The sequence below is a fragment of the Pinus tabuliformis genome, chromosome 2_2 (genome assembly GCF_031772625.1).
Source record: "Pinus tabuliformis cultivar Carrire ecotype Pingquan chromosome 2_2, CPIR1, whole genome shotgun sequence".
Taxonomy (NCBI): Eukaryota; Viridiplantae; Streptophyta; class Pinopsida; order Pinales; family Pinaceae; genus Pinus; species Pinus tabuliformis.
This window is the reverse complement of record NC_142300.1, coordinates 1227838844-1227844843: the sequence shown is the minus strand read 5'-3', so window position 1 is coordinate 1227844843 and position 6000 is coordinate 1227838844.

The window sequence follows — 6000 nt, the reverse complement described above, 5'->3', positions numbered from 1 at the left end:
TTTTACTCCAAAATAGCAAGTAAAATAATAAATTTTATGTGTGTTTACTTAAGTTAGTTTTCATGAAGAAAACTTAAAACATGAAACCAAAACATTGAATGGAAGCATGCATCAAAAATTAAAACACCAACCATTGTTAAAGGATTTCACTCCTCCTGGACTACATCTCCTTGGATCAGCTCTAAAGTCATGACCCCTTCTCATTATGCTCAAAATTATTCAGTAACAAAGAGTACATAAGTGTGCTCACAAAAAGAGTGGTTAGTTTCCCCTTCAAGGAAACATTCTTCTCGAAAGAACTCTCACTCTAAACACATGGCAACCTATAGTTAGTCATGAAAAATCAATAACCTAAGGGCTATCAAATCAAGACCCCATACTCCAACTTCCAAGAGCATAAACAATACTACAATCCACTTGAAGTAATTAAACAAGTCTCTTTCTACATACACATATAGAGCAAAGAAGAAATAAAGCTACAATAATGTTGTGATGGCAGCTGCAGAAAACATATGGATGTTGGAAAACCCCTGCAAGGTCATCTCCATCTTCATACTCCTCCATAAACTGAATCATCACACCGGTTGACCAGAGCACTCATAGGATTCACTTTGCAAAAATTCTATCCATAAGTGCTCCTTTGATCCTGAAACCTGTTCCAATGAGTTTAGAATGCCCAAAAATGGAAATCTAGCCACTTTTTGCATCCCATTTGGTAGAAAATTGCCTTAATTATGACTTCTATCATTCTTTCCACAATTTCCCCCTCCAAATCTAGCTTAATGTCAGTTAAATTCAAAATCTGGAGTCAAATCTAGCAGTTCCACCAAAATCGGCGATCCTGCCAACTTTCCCACCTATCTCATGGTTAAGTTTGAGTGGTCACACTTGTGGTTAGGTCCGGCAGTTGCGGCGACAATTTCACATCCCTGTCGGATATCGCAATCGGCGGAAAACCCGTGGTTAAGGTCTGTGAACAAAAACGGGCGATGTGCGATGCGATATTGGCGGACCTGACGGGGGAATTAACCGCATCCTATAGTCACATCATATCTGGGATATCCTATCGAATTTCACATCGATGGAGAACCGATGGTAATATAAATCAGGACTTTTCTGCGATTGCGATATGCAATAAGTCGCATCGCAACCATGACTGCTCCAGGGGCCAATTACCTTACCCACTTGCGGTATGCAATTGCAATCACATCATAATGTGTCTGCGCTGGGGTCGATTCTGTAATACTCATCCACCTTTGATTTGCGACATGCGATATTGCAATCACAAATCGGCATTGCGAGGGGGTGATTCTTAACCTGTGACTTATGTTTTTCCCTTCTGTATGATATGCGAGACCCAGTGGCAACCTGCCACTTGGCGCTTCCCCATTCGCTGGGAATTTTTCCATGTCATCCAACCCTGCCACTTGTCCAAGTCAAACATGAACTTTGACTTGCTCTAACTTCTGCATACAAGCTCGGATTTGAGTGTCGTTCACGTTGTTGGATTCAGAATGATGAGCTCTTCGATCTGATGCTAAGCTTATCAAGATTCTATCACTTCGAAGTTTTGGAAAATTTTGAGCTCCTGATCAGTTGTTCATTGTTCAACTCATCCTTCTAGGTGTAACAACTAGAGAGGTGTCAGAGGCAAAAGTATAGAGCAATAAATATTTACAAAGTCTGGGTTGTATAACGTGGGTGCTTCTACTACAGCTTGTTTGATACGGTAAAATGCATCCTTTTCCCTTTTATACCATTTAATAATTTAGGCATAGCTAGAGATGAACTTACGAAGGAAGTTGATCTTCCCCAAGAAGAATTACATGGTTTTCTTATTCACTGGGTGGGGAATATGCATGATAGTCCTAACCCTATCTGGGCCTACCTTGATCCCACTTTTAGAAATGATATGTCCAAGGAGGTTACGTTCAGACAATGCAAAGATATCTTCTTGGGATTCAAGGATATCTCATATTTGTGGCATCGCTCAAAAATATTCTTCAAATGGCGCGGGTGGTCTAACCTCTATTTGTAGAATATTGTCATATCATTAAGACACACCATCATGCATTGTCCAATAAGCTCGTAAAAGGTGATGTACATCACACGTTAGAATTTTGCACCAGCATTGACTATCCCAAACAACATTCATCGAAACGTGAACATGCCCCACTTCATTATGAAAGTAGTTTTTCGTCTGTTAGGATTTGCCACCAAAACCTGGTTGTATCCTAAGAATCCATCAAGAAAAGAAAAAATTTCGGCCGCTGATACTATTTGCAGTATTTTCTCCATGGATGAACGAGGTAGTTATCCTTGTCCATGGCACGGTTGAGATTCCAAAAATCTACACACAAACGGATCTCCCTAGACTTCCTTCTCATCGGAGCCAAGTTTGATACCCACATTCAATGTCACACCTTATAGATGATCCGAGCATCCAACAATTTTCTCAAATCCTTTTGTATGAGGGGATGAGGCGTTGGATGAACTTTCCTCAGTTTCTATTGAAATGGCTTGGCTCCTTCCTTGATTCAAATTACATGTTGTATGATTTGTGTGTGATATGTCTCAAGTTCATCGTACGTCCACATGAAGACATCATGGTACTGCTTGAATAAGCATATGAAGGCTTGCCACTCTTGTGGTTTGAAACAAGTATCATAATTAACATATTTCAGATCCTTTTCAGTTCCCAACTTGATTTGTTCATGCGGAAAAGTGGAACTGTGGGTCTTGGCAGTAACGAAACCCCATAAGTGGTTATGCATATCATACAACTTCTCTGGTGATACCATGCCCTTGGGGATGAGGTTGCCTTTACTTGCATTGGCTGCATCTTGCAGTTCCTTTTCATGTTCATCCTCGTCGACTGCTGTGTCTTTGAACACGTCAGCGTTCACCATAAAATACAATATTTATTGGTGATCATCAAAAATGCGTAAGTTAGTGATATTATCCAGGACAAAAGGTTTATGAAAAATTTTAATAGAAAAGTCATCCCTTAAAGGTGACATCCTAACAACAAAGTTTTCCAAGGCATCTGTAGCTTCATTACACATTCTTGGAACTAAAATAATACTAAAAGTTTGGAAATGAGAGATAAGTCACCATACCTCTTTTTGATAACTTTTAAGATGAGGTGACACATAATGTTTAGTGTTACGTACCTGACACACCATGATTTTTGAGTCACCTACCACTTTCAGAATGGAAACATTGAGGTCGATGGCCTTCTATAAGCCCAAGACGAGTGCTTCGTACTTTGCAGTGTTATTCATGCACTCAGATACCAAGCATCTAGAGATCAAATGTTTTCTCTGCAATGGGTCTATTAAAGCGCAATCAACTCCAGGGCCCTCATGCGTCTTAGATCCATCGAAATACATACTCCACATATCATATGTACAGGGGCTGTTGACTACACTAGTACTACTACTACTACTAACTGTACAAAGTTCATTATCATAAGTTGGACATGGAAGGAGAAAAAACTATGTGTCTGGTGGGACTGGTGATGGCTCTATGGTGGCCTGGGTGTAGGCGATATTGACAAACGTTCAAACTCTGAAATAATTTCTTCTAATTCTGGCTGAATCTCTTCTTCAATCCCAGCTGGAGTATTAGTCATCTATTTCTAGACTGACTGTTTAATTAAACTTTCCCTCTTGACCGCTATAATCAATCCTTTTGCTGTTAAAAGCCAAACCTTTCGTTATCAGGCACAATTTCATAACAGAGCCCTTTTTAGTACTATCGGCACTGTTGAAAATAGAAATAATGCATTTATATGTAAAATACACTATCAGCAGGTTAAAATGCCATAATGCAATTATATATAAAATACACTATCGGTGGGTCATTCCATATTAAACAGGGCCGAAGGTAATATAAACTATGGCTTAACAAAACTTTGAAATCCGCCTTCCAAAACCCATCTGACCTCTTCACCATTGATCTCTTTAAGATCCAATGGTCTCAATGCTCCCTGGCCTTTGAACTTGCTCCACGCCTGTGGACCATCGATCTTGTTCCGCAAGATCTAACAATTCATACGCATATTGATCGTCAGACCTGCGCACTCCAAATCCACCCGAAAAGGTGATTTCTCCCTCCGTCTTTGCTGCTACGTGGCACAATATGTATGGAATCGGAGCCGAAGACGAAATACCACTTACGGTCTTCCGTCCACTCGAAATCCGCCGCAGTTTCTTCAAACTTGCGATGCGATAACTATCGCGGACCCGATAGGTTATAAATCCTCTCCTATAGTGTTCAGATCCGAATGTATTGCAACTTCAGACTAAGTTGGTTCAAAAGGCCAGTCCTTCTCCCCTCAAGCATTGCGATGCGATAGTGTTCGCAGACCTGATATGGGTATCAACCACCCTTAATAAGACTTCAAGTCCAGATTCTCAATTCAGACTAAGTTTTTCACAGTTTCTTAGTGTAAACCAGAGTTTCGCCCGTGAAACTAAACAATGCATTTAAAAGAAATGGGGCACGCCGATATGAAGGAAACACACTCCAACAAGCTTCAATTGAAGTATTAGCTGCGAAACAAAGCTGAAGCACTGTTATAAAATCTTAACAGATAACACTGCGTGAACCCAAATTTATGCATAAACACCAGTTAACAGACAAATACAAGTTCAGATGCATAGAAAGGGTTTCGAAGGTCACCATGCCTCCAAGATCGACCAATACACAGAGAAATCCTCTTCTTTCTTTGAGAGATATGTGATAAAAGCATGCGGTCAAAATCCCATTACAATAGCATCCAAATTACATATATACTGGTTCGTGTTAAAAACCAGATCCTAAAACAGAGGCTTAAATTTATTGCAACTATCAGTTCTGTGAGATATCCTCCTCGAGAACCTCCACTATGCTAACTAATCATATCTGTTCATCGAGGTATTCTCCTCAAGAACCTCCACTACAGCTTAACTATTTAACATTTATTACATCATGATTTATTCCTAGATTTTGTCTCTATGCTTAACTAGAAAAACATGGAAATTGTTGGCTAAAGGATCCCACTCCTTTGCTTGTAGATATTTTTGTATTTTTGGAATAAGTTTGAAGTTTTTTCCCTCCAAGTCTCATGCTCCTGCATCACTCTACAAGATAGCACCCAAACTGTGTCTTTAGAAAATAATTGCCAAATAATACTTCTACAAAAGCCATTGACTTGTTATGGCCGTTCAAGGGATTCACTGTATGCTTCATGTATTTCTCATATTCTACCTAGATCTGGTTGTTCCTACCCTTATACGGAAGCCATATGTGTGACCAGTTTGTGGCAAAGTATCCTTGAAGCTTGCTTGACTAGTCTCTTCTCGGTAACACTCCATATGTTTCCGAAATGTCCATAATCACTATGTTGATACATTGGTGAACTCGTCCACTAGATGATAAATGGATGATAACATCTCTAAGTTCACCAGTTTCCTAGACATGAGTTCTGTCTAGATGAATATTCTGTGCATATGTCCTCTACCATTTAGCATTGATCTTCTTGGCAACAGATAGTGGCATGAAATTGACCGATGCACCTGAATCAACCAAGAAATTATGTACATTGAAATTGAATATTTCAAATGTTAACAATAACGATAGGCAGAGTGTGTTTGCATCCATCATAAGCACATTAAGTATAGATGTGAGAGTGTTAGGAGACTTACTAGATCCCTTGTCCTAAGAGGTGGCATTACCTGAAGAGGTTTTCCCAAGTGCCCGTAGAAGTATGTCACTTTGGCTCGTGATCTTTTGTGAGTTTGAACATGGAGATGTTTGTAAAAAGCTTGTTCATATCATCTACAATGTTATAATCCACAGCGGAAAAACTGAATGAGGTGTCTGGGGATGGAACTTGGTTTGTGGTTTCTGGAGGGACGGTTTTGTCCTTACTGCTCTCGGAAACATTTTTCATCACGATTGTTTTCCTGGACTTTCTCTGAGTGTTATGAGCTAAGTTAGCTGACAGATTGAGTT